The sequence below is a fragment of the Heptranchias perlo genome, chromosome 28, assembly GCF_035084215.1.
Source record: "Heptranchias perlo isolate sHepPer1 chromosome 28, sHepPer1.hap1, whole genome shotgun sequence".
NCBI lineage: Eukaryota > Metazoa > Chordata > Chondrichthyes > Hexanchiformes > Hexanchidae > Heptranchias > Heptranchias perlo.
Genome location: NC_090352.1, coordinates 26,822,309 through 26,844,854, shown reverse-complemented (window position 1 = coordinate 26,844,854; position 22,546 = coordinate 26,822,309). Strand labels below are relative to the sequence as shown.

At 41.4% G+C, this 22,546-nt stretch overlaps 1 protein-coding gene across 1 annotated transcript in view; it reads right to left on the bottom strand.

Moving 5' to 3' along the window:
• Positions 1-22,546, bottom strand: part of ssh2a (slingshot protein phosphatase 2a) — a 140,617-nt gene that overhangs the window by 96,210 nt on the left and 21,861 nt on the right. The window lies entirely within an intron of this gene.

Sequence of the window (22,546 nt, the reverse complement as noted above, 5' to 3'; positions counted from 1 at the left end):
TGTGCAGAACTTCTGTCGGTGTTCCCCCCACCCCTGTCAAGGGGATGTGTCTGGGGGACTTCTCAGGATACCCCAAGAAATCTACTCTTTACAACCTTAGAAAGCCCCAATGGAACTCACGCCAACCAAGGGCTCGTGTGAGGCTGGCTGAGGCCCCAGATCTTGCCTGTATTAAATGATCCCACTGGAGAAGACTTTTTAGGCTTATTCTGTCTTCAGGCAATGAAGGGCTTTGGGGTCCTCCTAGTGGAATGGCGAAGTGTTTGCCATGACCATGCTAATGACTCTATCCCTGCCGTGTATCCTCCAACTCATTGAGCAAAGCCAAGGGAAAATCCACTCGCATATATCTGTTATACATTAAACAAGTGAGTAGCCATAACATTCTAATAGAACTGGACCATTGTGTGACCTATTTTGTAAAGTGGTGCTCCCCCTCATGCTATGTGACTAGTGCTGTACTCTCTCACCCCACCCCTCCTCCCCCCACTGTTTGGAAGTGGCATTTATTCTGATTATTTTCTATAACCCTTCTCCAAAACAACTGTGAAACCCTCCCCTCAACTTAAACCAACAAAAAATTAAAACCACCGATATCCCCAAAGCAATTTCTCGACCGACATGGCAAGCAGTAGCACAGAACTTTCAGCAGCTGAACAGCATTTAAATGGCCCTGTCGCAAATCACATTTCACTGAAAAGGGGTTGTTACAATCTTTCAAAGCGCCAGAGGGTTCAATGGTGGAAAGACATGGTGAGTAGCCGGAGGAATTCATCACTTACAAGCCCTGCCTGAACGGGGAGATATCAGCCCAGATTTTGGTGGAGTGGTGTATCTCACGGTGTGCCCAGTCATTTAGCTCAAAACTTTTTTGCACTGCAAGTTGCTGGAAGTGCGAGCTGACAACAGGGCAAAGGGGCATCTGGGACCTTGGTGAACAACAAGACTAACAGTCCTTAACCAATAAGATCTAAGGATTGGGAAAGAAACAGAGAAACGACGGAGAAGGAAATAGGGTGAATTAGTGTCAAAGCAGGTACAGAAAGAAAAATAAAGAGAGAGGGAAAGAAAGATTGGATTAGAGAGAAAAAGAAAGACAAAGGAAAAGTAAGAAAAAAATTTCATTTTAAATTTAAAAAATCTCTAACAACAATTTATTACCTGTAATTTATACCCGAGGGGCAAGAACTCTACTTGCCAAAAAAAACAGCCATGGACAACTAAAGAGGTAAGGGACAGTATAAGACGTAAGGAAAGGGCATACAAAAAGGCAAAAAATAGCACAGATCCTGGCGAATGGGAAAGATACAAAGATCAACAAAGGGTCACAAAACAGATGGTAAGAGCTACAAAAGAGAGTATGAAAAGAAACTTGCAAGGGATATCAAAACCAATACAAAGAACTTTTATAGTTATAATTAGGAAAAAGAGGGGTGGTCAGGAGCAGTGTTGGCCCCTTAAAAACTGAAAGCGGTGATATTGTCATTGACAATGGGGAAATGGCGGACATGTTGAATAATTACTTTGCGTCAGTATTTAGAGTAAAAAAAAAAGGATAGCATGCCGGAAATCCCAAGAAAACTAATATTGAATCGGGGACAGGGACTCGATGAATTTAACATAAGAAAAGCAACAGTAATGAAGAAAATAATAGCACTAAAGAGTAACAAATCCCCAGGACCAGATGGTTTCCATCCCAGGGTTTTAAAGGAAGTAGGTGAGCGCATTGCAGATGCCCTAACTATAATCTTTCAAAGTTCTCTAGACTCAGGAACTGTCCCTCTGGATTGGAAAATTGCACATGTCACTCCGCTTTTTAAGAAAGGAGAGGGAAACCGGGGAATTATAGACCAGTTAGCCTAACATCTGTTGTGGGGAAATTGGTGGAGTTTATAATTAAGGATAGGGTGACTGAACACCTCGAGAATTTTCAGTTAATCAGGGAGAGCCAGCATGGATTTGTGAAAGGTAGGTCGTGAAGAGGTGACTAAAGTAGTGGACAGGGGAATGTCAATGGATGTTATTTATATGGACTTCCAGAAGGCATTTGATAAGGTCCCATGGAATCGAGGGAGAAGTACGGACTTGGTTAGGAAGTTGGCTGAGCGAAAGGCGACAGAGAGTAGGGATAATGGGAAGGTACTCACATTGGCAGGATGTGACTAGTGAAGTCCCGCAGGGATCTGTCTTGGGGCCTCAATTATTCACAATATTTATTAACGACTTAGATGAAGGCATAGAAAGTCTCATATCTAAGTTTGCCAATGACACAAAGATTGGTGGCATTGTAAGCAGTGTAGATGAAAACATAAAATTACAAAGCGATATTGATAGATTAGGTGAATGGGCAAAATTGTGGCAAATGGAATTCAATGTAGACAAATGTGAGGTCATCCACTTTGGATCAAAAAAGGATGGAACAGGGTACTTTCTAAATGGTAAAAAGTTAAAAACTGTGGATGTCCAAAGGGACTTAGGGGTTCAGGTACATAGATCATTGAAGTGTCATGAACAAGTGCAGAAAATAATCAAGAAGGCTAATGGAATGCTGGCCTTTATATCTAGAGGACTAGAGTACAAGGGGGCAAAAGTTATGCTGCAGCTATACAAAACCCTGGTTAGACCGCACCTGGAGTACTGTGAGCAGTTCTGGGCACCGCACCTTCGGAAGGACATATTGGCCTTGGAGGGAGTGCAGCATAGGTTTACTAGAATGATACCCGGACTTCAAGGGTTAAGTTACGAGGAGAGATTACACAAACTGGGGTTGTATTCTCTGGAGTTTCAAAGGTTAAGGGGTGATCTGATCAAAGTTTATAAGATATTAAGGGGAACGGATAGGGTGGATAGAGAGTAACTATTTCCGCTGGTTGGGGATTCTAGAAGTAGGGGGCACAGTCTAAAAATTAGAGCCAGACCCTTCAGGAGTGAGATTAGAAAACATTTCTACACACAAAGGGTGATAGAAGTTTGGAACTCTCTTCCGCAAACGGCAATTGATACTTGCTCAATTGCTAAATTTAAATGTGAGATAGATAGCTTTTTGGCAACCAAAAGTATTAAGGGATATGGGCCAAAGGCAGGTATATGGAGTTAGATCACAGATCAACCATGATCTTATCAAATGGCGGAGCAGGCACGAGGGGCTGAATGGCCTACTCCTGTTCCTATGTTCCTATAAATGAGACACCACAGTTTAAATGATTCCCTTTCTGGACCAGAGAGGTTGAGTGGTATTGCAGGAACATAAAAAGGTCATTAAAAAGGTACTTACGCTGTTAAGTACTAGCCCTAACTTTCTCCGGCGAGTTTAATTGGCAATTAATGCACAATGCGGCAATTTGTTGAAACTCATGGGGAGGTTGAGGGTGAGCTGCCATTTTTGCAAAGCGACACAAATTGTCCAGTAACTTGTGGTGATTTACAATTCACTGGGTATCTCTTCCTCGCCATAAGCTGCTGGACGACTTACTCATTAGTAATGGCGTGCGCATTAAACTCGCCGTTATTTTGGCAGCCTTTGTCACCTGTCCCCAGAGTGCACAAGGAATCCTTCAAGTGGATGCTGGAGAATCATGGACTGTCTGGTCCTGTTGAGCAGCAGAACCATGTCAAAATGCTCCACAAACCACACTTAACTAGAATGGGATTGTCACAATCGTTTAACTGCTAGGTAAAAACTCCAGATTTTTCTTCTCACAATCATCTAGTACCTCCTAACACCATCCCACTTTATCATTTTTTTTGTCATCGTTCGCAGGTTTCTAAAACTCTCCCAATCCTCAGACTTACTACTCTTCTTGGCAACATTATAAGCCTCTTCTTTTAATCTAATACTATCCTTAACTTCTTTAGTTAGCCTGGGTGGATCACTTTTCCCGTGGAGTTTATTCCTCAATAGAATGTATATTCGTTGATAACTATAAAATGTTTCTTTAAACGTTCACCATTGCTTTTCTACCGTCATATTCCCCCTTCCCCTGAAGAAAAATCAGCCTGGGCCCAGTGCCACCCAATCCTTCTCTGTCCCCAATTGCTCCCTCTCCTTCCTTGTCCCCCCCACTTTTCCATCGGCCTTTTTCCCTCTCTCCCTCCCTTGTCTGGATCCAGTTATCCCCCAACCTTCCAACATTGCTTGACCTAAATATTGCACTTGGTCTCGACTTGTGTAACATCGTGGGAGAGATCAATGTTTGTAATAAAAAAAAATTGGAATCTGAAAACTTCAACATACAAAGCATATAGCTGTTTACATTGGCTTACCACTAGAGGGCAGGAATAGAAGGAATATATTTTCAAGTCACTTTGTTGAAAAAAAGACTTCTGTCTAGGAGTATCTATTTATACATCTCAAACAGAATAAAAAGTTTTAAAATAGGAGGCCTTTTGGCCCATCATGCTTGCGCCAGCGCTACCTCAGCATTGGAGGCATCTATTCTAAACTAATTTGCCTGCATTTTCCCCAAATCCTTAAATATTTTTCTTCAAGCGATTGTCCAATTCCTTTTCAAAACAGTGATTGGCTCAGCTTTAATAGCCAGATACTAATGCATTTCAGATTCTAATAACCCTTTGCGTGAAAAAACATTTCCTCTAACATCCCCTTTTATCCTTCTAGTGTGAATTTGAAGTTTATGTCTCCTGTTACGGATCTACCAACCAGTGGATATAATCTCTCATTTAAATGCTTATATAATGGTCAGAATAGATTTTAAAATTCATTGTCTGCAAAGCAAACAAGCAGCCATTTTGTTCACAGCAATATCTCACAAGCAGTAATGACCAAATAATCTGTTTTTAGTGGTGTTGATTGTGGAAGAAATGTTGGCCAAGGTACCAGGAGAACTCCCTACTTTGATTAGTACACATCCACAAAATTAATTCCTATAGAATCTTCCTCTCTTATCCTCCATTTCAGTGTCTCTGACATCTCCACTCTCCTTCCGTTTGAGTCCCGCAGAAGTACAACTCTCCTTTAACCCCACTCACCTACTGTCTCACCTGATGTCAGTTTCAACCGCGCCCCCCCCCCCCCCCCACCACCCCGTCTTTCCGAAATCCTGATGACTTTTGAGAAATGTGCACGACCCAAAACATTGAAGAGGGTATTTATCTGCAACAAAGACTGGTCAATGAGTAACCGTGTCAAGCACATGATGATTGTAGGGGGCATCATTGGATGAGGTCAGGATTGGACCCATGTTCACTCATGCACACTATCAAGAATGGGTCACTGCACAGGGATCACAGATGGCAACAGTGGTTGATTATTTCCTCCACCCCCCCAGCACAGAGGCACTAGAGTCAATTACAGAGCCTAAACCTCTGCCCCAATTGAGATAAACTCATTCAAGTACAAACCAGGGATCAAAACTGGGATTGCCCTGATCTGCATGGTTCATTTCCACATCAGGCAGTGCAATTGCCTACTGGGTGTCCAGAAGAGCTCAACCTAGTTCATTTTGATTGAAATACTTTGATCACCACAGTGACAATCACTCGTCAGAGTCAGGTACTCTACAAGTGCATGAGCAGTGTAATAAAAAATATTATGGCTAGGAGTAAGGATTGGATTTGCTTGCCCTGTTCAGTCAGAACAGGGGGAGTAGGAGAAGAGATAAAAATTGGCAAGGAGAAGAGATAAAAATTGGCAAGGAGAGAAATGAAAATTGTTGAGAAGAGGGGAGCAAAAGAAAAATCTAGACCCTTCTGGTGTGTATGGCCCAGTATATAAACATTTATCCACTGAATAATTAATGCAGCAGATTAGTTTGTCTTTGACATATCTAATTTTTATTTCATAATTACAAACTGGCGGGGACTGGCAAAGTGGTTCTTATTGCATCAATGCAATGCGTCGCCAGGCAGGAAAAGAAGAAATGTTTGTAATGACAAGGCTCCACTATGGCTCTTTTAAATATCCATTCCTTACTAATAGATGCACTCTCATTCCCACGAAGAAACTTCTTTGCTTTTGCACAAAAATATTCAGACTTTTGGGCAGGATTTCACTTTGCAGCCTTGCCACTGCAAACATACTTTCAAAAGCTACACTTTTCACTTGGGTCAGTCAGTTCAAATCCCAGCTTTCAGGCCAGCAATAACAAATCCAGGATTTTATAAGGAAATGGTTACTGGCTTATGAAAATTGGATGTAAAGTGTTAATTTTTTTTGGCTTGAAGGAAATGGGTACTTCAAGAAAAAAAAGTTAACTTCTTAGCAATATGTTTTCAATCTGTTTACGTACTCATTTTAAAAAAAGGAAGAACGTTCAAATCAGGTTTTTGATTTATCAGTGACAATGCCGTCATAAACATTAAGTTAAGGTTGACAAACATGAAAAGCAATGCTAAACCGCCTCTCCAACACAGTACAAGCCTAAACTGTACCTTAAGCAAGATAATGACTACTTCCTTTTCCACCCCATGCCCAATGTCCCCCAAGACTGTTTCAAATGTATGCCTTAACCATCCTGTCGCATTAGTGTGATGGAATTTCAAATTCCCACACGAGCCACCCTTGTAGCCTCAGTGCAAATCTGGTAGTTTAGTGTAATTCGCAGGCCATGAGCTAGAGCTTCCGAATGACTGGACTGAGGCTCCCAAACTCTTCACCTTTAAAAGGCATTAAACAGAGGAAATTTAAACTCTATAATCCTGTGGTGGATTCAGTCCTAGGTCTCAAAAGAATGTTCCAACCCAATGGATTAGCCAGTCCCACCTGCCATCATGATTTAAAATAAAAGGTTTCCCTGTTTTGAAGGCTTGTCATAGAAACATAGAAAATAGGAGCAAGAGTAGCCCTTAGGGCCTGCTCCGCCATTCAAAATGATCATAGCTGATCGTCTAACTCAGTACCCTGTTCCCGCTTTTTCCCCGTATCCCTTGATCCCCTTAGCATTAAGAAATATATCTATCTCCTTCTTGAATACATGTAATGATTTGGCCTCCACCACCCTCTGAGTGAAGAAATTTCTCCTCATCTCGGTTCTAAATGGCATACCCCGTATCCTGAGACTGTGACCCCTGGTTCTGGACTCCCCAGCCATCGGGAACATCCTCCCTGCATTTAGTCTGTCTAGTCCTGTCTGTTTTGTCGTGTCACATATCATTGCCAAGATCATAGGTCAAGGAGACAACTTACTTTCAGGTTTCTGAAAATTCCATAACTAGTATAAGAGAATGCCCTCTTAAATACTTTCCTTCTTCTGCTTAACCCCCCTCAACCACAACTTGCATTTATATAATACCTTTAACGTGGGAAAAGGACCCAAGGCACCTCACAGGAGAGTAAGCAGACAGAAATGGACTGAGCCAAAGAGGGAGATTAGGAGGGGTGACTAAATACTTGGTCAAAGAGATAGGTTTTAAAAGGAGTGTCAATGGAGGAGAGAGATGTGGAAAGGTTTAGAGAGGGATTTCCAGAGTTTAGGGCCCAGTCGGCTCAAAGCACGGTAGTGGGGGATGCGCAAGAGGCTAGAGTTGGAGGAACGCAGTTCTTGGAGGGTTGTAGGGCTGGAGGAGGTTACAGAGATAGAAAGGGGCAAGTCATGAAGGAAGGTGAACACGAGGATGAGAATTTTAAATTTGAGGCGCTAGTGGACGGGCAGCCAAAGTAGGTCAGGAAGCACAGGGGTGATGGGTGAGCAGGACTTAGTGCAGGTTAGGATACAAGCAGCAGAGTTTTGCATGAGCTCAAGTTTATGGAGGGGGAAGATGGGAGGCCAGCCAGGAGAATATTAAAAGGGTATCTTTTCCAAAGCAGAATTTTTTAAGTTTGTAAGTTGGAAAGAATGCAACCAAAGTCCATTTCTTAAAATGAAGCCTGCAGAGAAAGATAGTGATTAGGCAGGTTCATTGAGTAGGTCCATTAATGGAACACTTGTGATTGTTCAGCCACAATTCCTATGGTAATAGCCAATCAAAAGAAGAACCAGTGAACAACCAATCAGAAGTAATGGAGCCAGATCAGAGAATATTCGGCACTCCATATGGAACTCTTTTCACTCACTGTACAGTATTATGATAAACATGCCAACAGTTACTGTAGCACTTTGTCACCCGTAATTCTGGGCTTTCATCACAACTTCTAATGCACACACTGCACTTACATGATGCAGTTCAAACTGGAGTACTGATGGATGAAAAATTCAGTAAAAACTGTACAGGTAATATTTTCAGTCTGCAGCAATATAAGCAACTATTGAGGCCAATTTCACTATCTCAAGAAGCCCTTCCTCCTATTAAAAAACACTGAAGCTTTGTGATGCTTTTGTAATGCAAAGCATACATCAGAACTTGGCAATCTAAATGCTATTCGAGACACTTCAAGGTAATAATTAAGGCTATTATGATGTGCTGTTAAGAGTATAGCATTTTAGATTTTTCTCCATACAATTGCATTAACATGGATTTTTCCAAGATTTCTTTTCTTGTCCACATATAAATAGTTTTTCAAAATGGTCCAGTTGAATATTAATAAACGGTGTGCAGTATACGGAGGAACTGAAGGTGTGGAGATAAACTTAGTTTTTCTTTTTTCAGTAAATTCAAAATTCTGGGGCCAGACTGGCTCTATTCATTATAAAATAATCACGCCACTTGTGAAAGAACAAGGTGCCACCCTCATGTCAACCTTCCTCCTCAGTATATTTAGAACAAAAGAAAATTCTTCAACATGGCAATGCTTTTCTGACAAACACAAACCGCCATTTACTCAGTCCCTGAGGAATTGCTGTCATTTTGGTTCATTATAGTTATCAAGGCATCAGCTGGCTTGCCTTGTCTGTAAACCTACTTATTACAAAATTACTTAGCACATCAGACAACTAGAGGTATAAAAAATAATTTTAATAATCATATGCAACACTCCAATAGGCTTAAGCTTCACTCAAATCAATTGAAAAGAACATGAAATAAATTAGGTCAACTTGAGGCAACAGATTGTATGAAATTTAATTAAATCACAGTATGTAAAAGAAAGCTCATTTTATTCAAAACACTGGAATCATTTCATGTGACATTCAAGTATTGTTTTTATTTCTGCCAATTTTCTTCCTTCCTCTCCTGACTTTAATTCCTTGCTGGGTTTTAGGTGCAGGGGTCGCTTTCTGGTATCTCTCTCAAGGGGCCATTACTCATGTGAACCTTGAAAGCGAATGCTGCAAGTTATTGAAACACAGGAGGCATCACAGCTAGTTCCGATCTTTTCCTCACCTGACAGTCACACATACGCCCTAACCCGAGAGTCTTGAGATTAATTGGAGCACCCCTACCACCACGGTCTTGAGATCAATTAACATAGAACATGCTGGGGTTCAAATTCATGCTTTGCTCCTCCCTCCACCCCCCCCCCCCAACCGCCACTCAGTTCCTCTGAATGGTCCTTTGTGCATTCCCCTCCATTCGTCACACCACTGGCAACAATGCCTTCAGCTGCCCGAGTCCTACTCTCTGGAATTTCCTCCCTAAACTTTTCTGTTGCACCACTTCCCTCCCTCCTTAAATATCTTTGTTTCTTCACTTTCTTGCCCTCCTTTAAAAACCTTCTCAAAACCCATCTCTTTGACCAAGCTGTCAGCCTCCCCTCCCAACCGCTCCATTTCTGGCTCAGCATCCATTTTGCTTACATTTATCTGTGAAATACCTTGGAATGTTCTTCACAAGAAAGGCACTATAGAAATGCAAGTTGTTGTTGCTAGTGATCTAATATCATCAACACTTAAACTACAAGAGTGAAACTCTGAAGCCTTCTTCCGTAAACTTCAGCTCATCCAAAATATTGCTGCCCGTATCCTATCAGGTACAAAGACCCGTTCATCCACCACCCCTGTCCTCGCTGGCCTACACTGGCTCCTGGTTCCCCAATGCCTCAAATTTAAAATATTCGTATTTGCGTTTAATTCCCTTCATAGCTTCGCCCCTCTCTATCTCTGTAATTTCCTCTAGTCCTACAACCGCCCCCTCAACTCTCCATTCCTCTGACTCTGACCTCTTGTGCATCCCCTCCCTCCCTATGCTGGACTTTTCAAATGCTCTCCTAGCCAGCCTCTGTGCCTTAATCCTCCACAAGCTATAATTCATCCAAAACACAAAGTCCTGCACTTCTGTCACTTTGTTCTTCCCAAGCTATACTGGCTCTCCCTACCCCAGTGAGTTGAGTTGAAAACTTTTATCCTCACCTTCAAATCCCTCTGTCATTTCACTCCAATATTAATGAGCTCCTCCCAAGCACATCATCTTATCCTGCAACACCAAGCGTCTTGTCCTTCACTCCATCATTTGGTGGCCTCTCATTTAGCCACAACATTCTGCTCTCTGAGCCTCCCTCTGCCGTGCCACCTCCCCTCTTGCAATCAAAACCTCTCTCTTCAGTCCCCACACTAATCCTCTCCATTTTGATCTTTTCCCACCCTGCTTGGGATTTACTTTCTCTTCTTACTATAATGTACTTTGAGGCATCTTCAAGGAGTGCTATAGACATGAAAGTTATTGTTTTATGGTTTATGACAACCAAAGCAAATTTAAGTTTCTCCTTTGCAGTACATACAGATAAGTGAACCACTTCTCTCCTCCTTTCTTTTTGCAAGCCAAGGCAAAACTGTTTAGTCACTGTAAAGACTGCATACTGTTATACATCTTTCAGAGTCCCAATTTATACCATATATGGCAAGCGTAATTGTGGTTTTCATTTAGTTTTTTCAAACATCTCTAGTGAAAACGGACTAAATATTTCAGTAGAGAACCTGTCTATGAAGACCACTGCTAATTCTCTTGCCTCAGTTTTTTTTTATTTTGGAGACAATCTTGCCATCATATAAAATTCCATTTGTTATAAATGTAGAAGGTAATAAACAGCTCCTGGGCAGATCAAATGAAAAGGCCACAGGTGCAGACACTTCATCAAAACAGAGGAGCCCTTTACTGCCAAGGACACTCCAGACAAATGGATATTATGCTTAGACACATTAGGAATGAAAAGCTTAACTTCAAGGTCTGATTGACATACTTATTTTTCTGTGATTTTTCTCCTCTCCTCCTGAAGGTGCCAACATTGCTTGGGGCATGGTTTCTAGGGGACAATATCAAAGGTCGTCACCTTTTACAAGTTTAAATATGGACAGAGCCAGGATTGTGCTGGAGCAACATAGGAGGGTTATAAATTTGAGTTCTGATGTTTGTTTTGCTGTTGATGAAAATTAACCTTAATAACTAATGCCTACACATCTTAAGACAATGAAGTTAGGGGAAAAAGTTGGTGTTCAGTATCGATTGAACCAGCTCGAAAACTAGATTTATAGGTTCAAAACTGGACCAGTGGCAACTGCAGCACCAGTACCTTACTTAAATGGCCATTTTTCGCAGGTGACTCAAAATATTAAGTGGTGGCAAGCTATTTAACCATACTTTATACCCTAGCCGATCCAATTTTCCCCAGATAGCCACACACGGGAGATAGGAGGGTGTTTTGTTTAAAATTAGTGGCTGTTCTGATGTCATAATACCATAAGGCAGTATTGGATAATGATAACGATAAATGGACACAGCACTGCCAGATTAAAACCACTGTCCCACAATGGTAATTCTACGTGAGTCTGCTGTCCATTCTTGAGCTTGGATTGGCTTACGCTTACTACATATATTATACATGGTTTTTTCTAGATCTACTTTCGCAGCTACTTTTCATGCCTGTAGCTGTTTTTTTATGTTCTTAAAATCAGCAGGTGCAGGAACGTAATAGCACCAAACACACCGATTTTGGCAAGATCTGCAATACCCACCCTCAATGAAGGTCACAAATTATAAGTGCACCTTGTTGGAGCATGGTTCCCCAGATATTGGTTACTCTCCAAGACTTCGCTTTCTGATCCCCAAATTTTTCACTTTAGTCATAAGTATTTTGTTAAGTGTGTGCTACCTTGATGTCATTTAACATCCAACACATAACCATCTTTTGGTTCCCTTTGCTGCTTTAGAAAAAAAATCAGCAAATTAATTTGCATGATTTTGGAATAGGTTGGCTTATAATAATGCTTGCAGGTAACAGGAAGGACTGTACCATTAACAACAGAGTCAGAAAAAAACAAAATGAACATTCTTTGATAAAGATTTTATCCCCTAATTGTCCTTGGGTTTCTATCTATTTTTCTGCCTCTCCCAGGAGGTTGCTTGTGGATAGGGCAGTGTCTAATCATGATGCTTCATGCATCACGTGTGTAGAGCAGGCTTATGTTGTGGAGTCCATATATTGTTTTGTTTCTCGGTGTGCTTTTTTGAAGTTGGTATCTTTTCTTAATAGACACGCAATTATTATGCACAGAGAGAGCATAAATGAGAATGCCTCTCCATAATGCAACCTTTGACATTAAACAAAAATGTCTGTCACGAGAATCTCAGTGCAGAGGAATCTTTTCATATGGTTTCATGAACAAGGGAGTCTTACATGTAACTGTTGTGATTAAATGTCTCAGGGGAGCCACAGACAGATCTGAAAGATTTAAGGGCTCCTTAAAGAGGAGGCAAAAAGACAGCAAAGCAATATGACAGAAATTATAAATATTTCTACAAGTTTTCATTTAAGGAAAATAATAGTAAGCCTTTTGGAGTAATTGGAAGGGTAGAAGATTAATCCGAGTTCATGGAGGAAAAAAACGGAAATTAGTAATGAATTGGTCATTAGAAAAACTGGTGTGACAATATTCATAAACCAATAGGATGGACAGCATCCAAGAATGCTTAAGGAAATGAGGGCAAAAGTAGGGGCCGGTGACTGAATTTTTTGTAGTTCATTACACTGAGAGGTTATACCCGAAAAATAAGCACGATTCTGGGAACCATAAGTCTGTTATTTTATGTAGTGGAAGAAACATTGGAATCTATAATAAAGAAAGCAATTCATGCTTATTTATAAAGAGTAAAGACAATAATTCTAAACTAAAATCAAGTTTATGAAATGCAGATCATGCAAATGAATTGACTGATTTTTTTTTATAGCAGGAAATAGAATTAATGAACAATTGTTATGAGTTTGATGTTAAATGACGTCAAGGTCGCACTTACTTAGCAAGAATACTTACAACTAAAGTGAAAGATTTGGGGATCAGAAAGCAAAGTCTTGGGAGGGTAACCAACATCTGGGGAGTCATGCTCCAACAAGGTGTCATCACTTTCAAGAGACAAGGGGAGGAGAAAAAATTGGTGACAAAAAAAAGCGAGAATAAAATGATCTTAAAATAAAAGTATTGGAAGTTGAATGTCTGGGTTTATAGACAAGACCAAAGTATGCAGAAGTTTGAAAAAGCAGAATGTTCAGATAAAAGACTCTTGCAGAAAATGAACAACTGGGGAGGTGAGTTTAATATTAAGAGTATGGTAACACGTACTGGTGTTAAGAAATATGATATGTTGTTAAATAAGGTAGATTGTTAAGTAAGGTAAAGCAAGAAAAAAAAAATCCAATTAAAATAGTTTCCAAGCATTCAAAGTACTGTCAGTGTAATATTACAATTGCACAGGCAAGTAAAATGTTCACAATATAAAGGAGAACCATAGAACTTGTCCAAAGAAGTGATATGACACTCTTAAAAAAAATTAGTGAAACCACAAATGGGAGTAGTGTGTCCAGATGTGGTGGTCATCATTCTGAAAAAAGCACAGTGGAACAAATTCAGAGTAGGATAATAAGGATGATTTCAGGGTTTAGATTACTCAGCTGAAAAGATAGAAAATTAAACCTATTATTTTTTTAAAACAAATTTTCAAAAATGTGGTTGCATCGAAGTATTTTTGTACAAAAATGATGAGAACAAGGAACATAATTGGAAGTGAAGGGGCCCGGAGCTAAAAAGTCAACTTAAGGAATAACTCTTTCCTGCTTAGTGTCATAGTATAGTAAATAGAGAATTCTGAAGCATTCAGCATCAATTTACCATTAAGCAAAAAGATGAGGAAGATAAGGATATGGGGCTACAAAAAAGATAATAAAGTTGGACTGAGATGACAAAGCAACCTGGATGAACTCAGTTGCTTGTTCTTGTTCCTACATTTTAAACATCTGATACAAATACTGTCATGCATGCCGTTGCTGTAACAGTGAGTACACTTCAAAAATTCATCATTAGCTGTAAAGCGCTTTGAAAGGCACTATATAAATGCAATTTCTTTTTCTTTTCATTGTCAAATTCTACCCTATCCCTGCGAAAATTAGAATCCAGATTTCTTTTTTTTTGATACAAAAAAGGGAGAATCATGTTATTGGTGAGGGGCTACTGTGATACTTTATTTTCTTGTCATGTTAGACTAATGTAGTGCTTTCAGCTATCTAAATGGACCTAGTCACCAAAATCTTCAAAATGCTGGTGGCTGATTATTAGTGCTGTCCATCAATATGCAAAGTAACACCATAGTTCCCCATATATCAAGTTCCGGATATCAAGCGGGGACCAGATGCATCACCCATTCTCCAAACAACACAGCAGCATTTGCTAAAAGACAGGAAGCAAATCATGTGGCCAGTCGTTTGACCTCCTGACTTAAGTGTCCTGTGACACAAGGAGATCTAAAAACAATGGGTCTCAAAAAAAACTCAATGGTTCTCGTTAAATATTTTCTGAGAAAATATTCGAGCACTTCACACTTCATGGGCTCATGGTGGGGGTGGTGGTGAAGGTGTGCATGGCAAACCCGAATAAAAAAAAAACGTACCTTTTCCGATCCGATCGTGATGTAATTGATAATGATTAAAGTTGTTTCCGGGTTTCGCGCCCAGCAACTAGCCTGATTGACAGGCTGGCTGCCGACAGGAGCTGCAACGCCGAGGTGGGGGGGTGAGGGGGGTAAAGAAAAAGAGAGAGAGAGCGACGTCATCCGGCGCTGGAACAGAGAGAAAGATCGGGGGGGGGGGGGGGAGGAGAAGGGAAGATCGGAGAGGGAGACATCGGGGGCTGAGAGGGACATCGGAGAGGGAGAGGTAAACATTGGAGAGGGAGACATCGGAGCAGGGTGGAAAGGTAGGTTTATTTTTTTTAAACTTTATGCAATTTTTAAAAAATTTAACTTGTTTTTGCCTGATCCAGCCCTTCACATGAATCGGAAGCCGTGGGAAAGCCGCCCAGGTAAGTTTACAATAGTTTTATCTATCTACTACGAGAGAATTAAAGTACCTTAAGTACCTCAATGAAGTACATTTGCTTCTTTAACTAAAGCCAGGGGGACTTCCAGATTCGTGAAGCGCACGCACACAGGTGCGTCTGTGGCAACCCCGGAAGTCGGTGGGTTGGAGCCTGCTTCCGAACTCGCTCGGGATTTTCACCATTTTCGCAGCCCTCCCGTCCCCAAAATTTGATTTTAAAATTGAGCCCCATATCTCTGACTTGGCTAACAAATGTAAAGTAACAATAAGTGGACTTGACAGTAAATAGCTTGGATCTCATGCCAGATGCAAGTGTTTGAGATCCCAAGTGTAAAAATTATACTTTATAGCCTCCATATTTCAGAGCTCTGAATGACAACAGGAAATACTGATGCTGTGATTGTGAATAAATACATTTATCTAGATCTGTGCCCATTTTATTAATTACCATCTACAGTCCACAGATAACAAATGCTAATTTTTTAAAAACAAGGTATTTTTTAAATCGTAGTCATCACTAATTATCACAATCACAGCTAAAAAGAACCAAGAACACTGGAAGCCTTTTTTGTCTAAAGCTTTTGCTTTGCTTTTTTGGCAGTATTTTTTCATTTGTCTGTCGGGCAAATCAGCATTGGACTGTGTGCATTAAGTCATCCAAGCATCTTTTTCTTTGCCACCAAATGTCATAATATTTTACTTCCTTAACCGCAAAATATGCACCAGTTATATTTATGACCCAATTTTCAAATCATGGAGAAATTGCATCAACAATAATCTTCACTTTGTTGAGACATCCACAGAAGACAAAAACTACACTGAACCAATATTCATTCCAACTATTGGTTAGTCTTCACAAACTGGCTAGTTTTAATATTTGTTTGACTTAACGTTATCAAGCAGATATAGAGCACTGTATAGACAGCATGATGTAGTTGAATGACTAATAAAAACATTAGTGAGGTGCACGGCACACATGAAAGCTATTTATTGAACAAATTGTAAAGACCAGTATTAACATTAGGGTAAAAATTCCTCTTCAGTTAACCCACAGGTTAAATCATAGCTGGCACATTACTTTGCCCATCGGATAGGTGACAACCTGACAGCCCCATTATCTATGAGAACCTAAGTGTCAAGAGGGGAAAAAAAAGGTTTAAAAAATGGCTAAAATATGCTTACCTTTATAATGTTGTGTTCTTTATATGACCTCCAAGATGTTTACTATCACCAAGCAACTCTGGCTGCTCATTTAAAATGGATACTTTTACATCGGGTATCCCGTCTGCCAAAAATTGCAGAAAAATGGCATGCAGGCCTGACGTACTCACAAATAAATAATGCCCACCTACCGGAGCTGGGTCCTTCTATCGCTACAGGTCCTACCCAGTGGAAAATGCGTCACAAAGAAAACCTAGCAGATTTCTGACAGAACAGGACTTTCCCTAATTTTCTGCATCCAGCTCCCCAATTAACTAATAGGGGAGGCAACATAAACTAAATGGTACAATTTGAAAGAAGGTTCAAGAACAGAGAGACCTGGGGGTTCACATATGCAAGTCTTTGAAGGTGGCAGGATAAGTTGAGAAGGCTGTTAAAAAGCACACAGGCTTTATAAATAGAGGCATTGAGTACAAAAGGAAGGAAGTTATGCCAAACCTTTATAAACCACTGGTTAGAACTCAGCTGGAGTGTGTCCAATTCTGGGCACCACACTTTAGGGAGGATGACAAGGCCTTGGAGAGGGTGCACAGGAGACTTACTAGAATGATACCAGGAATGAGGGACTTCAGTTATGTGGAGAGATTAGAGAAGCTTGGATTGTTCTCCCTAGAGCAGAAAAGCTTAAGGGGAGATGGAGCTTTAATGGTGTTCAAAATTATGAAGGGTTTTGATAGAGTAACTAAGGAGAAACTATTTCACTGGCAGGAGGGTCAGTAACCTGAGTTTAATTAAGGTCATTGGCAAAAGAACTAGAGGGGAAATTAGGAGTTTTTTTTTTAAACACAGCGAGTTGTTTTGATGTGGCATTCACTCCCTGAAAGGGTGTTGGAAGCAGATTCAACAGTAACTTTCAAAAGGGAATTGGATATATACTTGAAAAGGAAAAAAATACAAGGCTATGGGAAAGAGCAGGGGAGTGGGACCAATTGGATAGCTGTTTCAAAGAGCCAGCACAGGCATGATGGGCCTCCTTCTGTGCTGTATGATTCTATGAATTACAGTCTGAATGTTGGGAGATGACGGGTGGCAAAATTTGCCGTGAATTCTTGAAGTGGAAAGGTATTCCATTCCCCAACAGAAATCAGTCACTTATTTGCACAAAAATATTTTTAAAATTATTACATACATTGCAATCAATAAATATTTATGTATCTTTGCATCAACAATGGAACACCTCTATATTAGTGTCATCTGCTTTAGGGCTCCAAAATTAAAACGATATATGTTCAGGAGACATTATTGATAGATCAACAGGCTCACTGTTAGCTCAGGTCAACGGAATCCATCACAGATGGGAATAAGTGTCAGAAAACATAGTTCTGAACAAAATTAACAAAAAGACAAAATATATATTTATATGAAGTTATTCTCTACCTCACTAGGAATTTTTTTTTTTTAATTATTCGTTCATGGGATGTGGGCATTGGTGGCAAGGCCAGCATTTATTGCCCATTCCTTATTGCCCTGGAGAAGGTGGTGGTGAGCCGCCTTCTTGAACCGCTGCAGTCTGTGTGGTGAAGGTTCTCCCACAGTGCTATTAGGTAGTGAGTTCCAGGATTTTGACCCAGCGACGATGAAGGAACGACGATATATTTCCAAGTCGGGATGGTGTGTGACTTGGAGGGGAACGTGCAGTTGGTGTTGTTCCCATGTGCCTGCTGCCCTTGTCTTTCTAGGTGATAGAGGTCGCGGGTTTTGGAGGTGCTGTCGAAGAAGCCTTGGCGAGTTGCTGCAGTGCATCCTGTGGATGGTACACACTGCAGCCACGTTGTGCCGGTGGTGAAGGGAGTGAATGTTTAGGGTGGTGGATGGGGTGCCAATCAAGCGGGCTGCTTTGTCCTGGATGGTGTCAAGCTTCTTGAGTGTTGTTGGAGCTGCACTCATCCAGGCAAGTGCAGAGTATTCCATCACACTCCTGACTTGTGCCTTGTAGATGGTGGAAAGGCTTTGGGGAGTCAGAGGTGAGTCACTCGCCGCAGAATACCCAGCCTCTGACCTGCTCTTGTAGCCACAGTATTTATGTAGCTGGTCCAGTTAAGTTTCTGGTCAATGGTGACCCCCAGGATGTTGATGGTGGGGGATTCGGCGATGGTAATGCCACTGAATGTCAAGGGAAGGTGGTTAGATTCTCTCTTGTTGGAGATGGTCATTGCCTGGCACTTGTCTGGCGCAAATGTTACTTGCCACTTGTCAGCCCAAGCCTGGATGTTGTCCAGGTCTTGCTGCATGCGGGCACGGACTGCTTCATTATCTGAGGGGTTTCGAATGGAACTGAACACTGTGCAATCATCAGCGAACATCCCCATTTCTGACTTTATGATGGAGGGAAAGTCATTCATGAAGCAGCTGAAGATAGTCAGGCCTAGGACGCTGCCCTGAGGAACTCCTGCAGCAATGTCCTGGGGCTGAGATGATTGGCCTCCAACAACCACTACCAATCTTCCTTTGTGCTAGGTATGACTCCAGCCACTGGAGAGTTTTCCCCAATTCCCATTGACTTCAATTTTACTGGGGCTACTTGCTTGATGTCACCTCACCTCTGGAATTCAGTTCTTTCGTCCATGTTTAGACCAAGGCTGTAATGAGGTCTGGAGCCAGTGGTCCTGGCGGAACCCAAACAGAGCATCGATGAGCATGTTATTGGTGAGTAAGTGCCGCTTGATAGCACTGTCAATGACACCTTCCATCACTTTGCTGATGATTGAGAGTAGACTGATAGGGCGGTAATTGGCCGGATTGGATTTGTCCTGCTTTTGTGGACAGGACATACCTGGGCAATTTTCCACATTGTCTGGTAGATGCCAGTGTTGTAGCTGTATTGGAACTGTTTGGCTAGAGGCGCGGCTAGTTCTGGAGCACAAGTCTTCAGCACTACAGCCGACACGTTGTCAGGGCCAATAGCCTTTACTGTATCCAGTGCACTCGGCCGTTTCTTGATGTCACATGGAGTGAATCAAATTGGCTGAAGACTGGCTTCTGTGATGGTGGGGATCTCGGGATGAGGCAGAGATGGATCATCCACTCAGCACTTCTGGCTGAAGGTGGTTGCAAACGCTTCAGCCTTGTCTTTTGCACTCACATGCTGGACTCTGCCATCATTGAAGATGGGGACGTTCACAGAGCCTCCTCCTCCCGTTAGTTGTTTAATTGTCCACCACCATTCACGACTGGATGTGGCAGGACTGCAGAGCTTTGTTCTGATCCGTTGGTTGTGGAATCGCTTAACTGTCTATAGCATGTAGTCCTGTGTTGTAACTTCACCAGGTTGGCACCTCATTTTTAGGTATGCCTGGTGCTGCACCTGGCATGCTCTTCTACACTCCTCATTGAACCAGGGTTGATCCCCTGGCTTGTTGGTAATGGTAGAGCGAGGAATATGCTGGGCCATGAGGTTACAGATTGTGCTGGAATACAATTCTGCTGCTGCTGATGGCCCACAGCACCTCATGGATGCCAAGTTTTGAGCTGCTAGGTCTGTTCTGAATCTATCCCATTCAGCACAGTGATAGTGCCACACAACACGTTGGATGGTGTCCTCAGTGTGGAGACGCGACTTCGTCTCCACAACTGTGTGGCGGTCACTCCTACCAATACTGTCATGGACAGATGCATCTGTGACACGTAGATTGGTGAGAAAGAGGTCAAGTAGGTTTTACCCTCGTGCTGGTTCGCTCACCACCTGCTGCAGGCCCAGTCTGGCAGCTATGTCCTTCAGGACACAGCCAGCTCAGTCAGTAGTGGTGCTACCGAGCCACTCTTGGTGATAAACATTGAAGTACCCCACCCAGACTACATTCTGTGCCCTTGCTACCCTCAGTGCTTCCTCCAAGTGGTGCTTAACATGGAGGAGGACTGATTCATCAGCTGAGGGAGGGTAGTAGGTGGTAATCAGCAGGAGGTTTCCTTGCCCATGTTTCACCTGATGCCATGAGATTTCATGGGGTCTGGAGTCAAGTTGAGGACTCCCAGGGCCACTCCCTCCTGACTGTATATCACTGTACCGCCACCTCTGATAGGTCTGTCTTGCCGGTGGGACAGGACATACCCAGGGATAGTGATAGAAGAGTCTGGGACGTTGGCTGAAAGGAATGATTCTGTGAGTATGGCTATGTCAAGCTGTTGCTTGACTAGTCTGTGGGACAGCTCTCCCAATTTTGGCACAAGTCCCCAGATGTTAGTGAGGAGGATTTTGCAGGGTTAACTGGGCTTGGTTTGCCTTTGTGTCCAGTGTCCAGGTGGTCTGTCCAGTTTTATTCTTATTATGACTTTTTGTAGCGAGATTGTACAACGGAGTGGCTTGCTTGGCCATTTTAGAGGGCAATTAAGAATCAACCACATTGCTGTGGGTCTGGAGTCACATATAGGCCAGACTGGGTAAGGACGGCAGATTTCCTTCCCTAAAAAGGACCTAAGTGAACCAGATGGGTTTTTATGACAATCTGGTAGTTTCATGGCCACCATTACTGATACTAGTTTTTTTTAATTCCAGATTTTTAAAATTTAATTAATTGAATTTAAATTTCCCAGCTGCCATCGCGGGATTTGCACTCTTGACTCCGGATTATCAGTCCAGGCCTTTGGATTACTAGTCTTGTAACATAACCACTATGCTATCGTATCTGGGATGCTTGTTCAGTTATCGTTGTGCTGCAATATTCAGTTGAAGTGTGATTATTATCATGGTTATTACAATAAATCAAAGGATTATGACTAACTTCAATATCTATTTTAATAAAATGCAGATTTTTTTCCTTAGGAATTTGAAGTCAAATCAACAATATTCCTTTTGTATTTGCAAAATTAGGAAGAAATTGGTGCAACAGGAATGCAATGTTAGTTTGCATTTTGACCCCCACCCCCTCTTTCAGGCTTCTTCATGAAACACACCAATGTCGGATTTTATGGGTGGCAAGTACCTACTTCCAGCCTTTGTAAACATTGCTTTACAACCAGCTGCAATAAAGTGTATGAAAACAAATGGACATACTCATAGGTAGCATAAGGTACATTGTAGAGACTAAGGCTGGTAAAACCCCTCCCCAATTTTATTAATAAAAGAATGTAATGTTTTAATATTGCCCTTCCACTTCTTTGCATCAGCCTAACATACTTGCACGGATGGCTCAAAAATCTGCAGATTCTGTGGTGGAATTACTCGTATTTCCCAGAGATGAAAAGGAAATATAAAAGGATTATATATTGTGCGCATATTTAACACACACATCAAAAGATAATCGTAATAAGAGACTTAAAGAGCCAGTAGCTGTTTTAAAAAAAACTATTCATTATAAGTAAGTGGGAATGAAAACCTGAATTAAAACTTTGAAAAGGGCGTATTTTAACCAGTACTTTGTTGAACAAATATGAACTCTGTACAGCTAGTAACAAATTGATTTGAAGGATAACATAGCTTTTCCAGAAAACTGGAAAGCTTGTTCCATGAGCAAGGAGTCAATATTATGCTGGTTAAAATTTTAAAACACTCCAAACTACAATTAAGTTTCTCTTTCTGTGCCAGTATCACAGCAGATAAATGATAATCTGGAATACTTACCCAAAAGAAACAAGGTTGTGTGCTCTCATTGTTATAACACTGAACAAAAGTATCATAAAACATTAGCTACTCTTAAGTTACCTAATCTCAGCTGAGCAGTGGTAGGGATTCTACAGTTGGCCTTACTGATACTAAATCTTAAATTGGGGTGGGAAAAATTCCAATTCATCTGAAAATTCACATATGTGGACATCGGATGAGAAGAAGATTGGGTTTGGCTGTGATCACCCAAGTGATTGAATAGCCTTCAAATATTTACCATCAAGACTTACAAATGAATAATGGGCACTTTTGGGCAAGTTGGAGAGGAACTCTACTCCAATAAGAAGTCAATGCCTCCAAAAAAAGAGGGAAGAAAATTGGTCTTTTGAAATGACTTTGTGGGTACACGCAACACTTGGTGTGCAGGTGCATCTAGGCTACCTCATCTCAGCCAGAAGTGTAAGAGTTTTGAACTTGGCCTCAATGTCGCTAGGCTAGGTAGAAGAAATATCACACTCCTGATTGCTATTGTGAGCCAGAAAAGCTCTGCTTATGATGGTGGCTGATTGAAAGAAATAAGACTGAGGCTAATTTAGTCATAACTCAGATAGAATGACTCAAGAAAGTGAACAATGTCCAAGCTAAATTTTCAACAT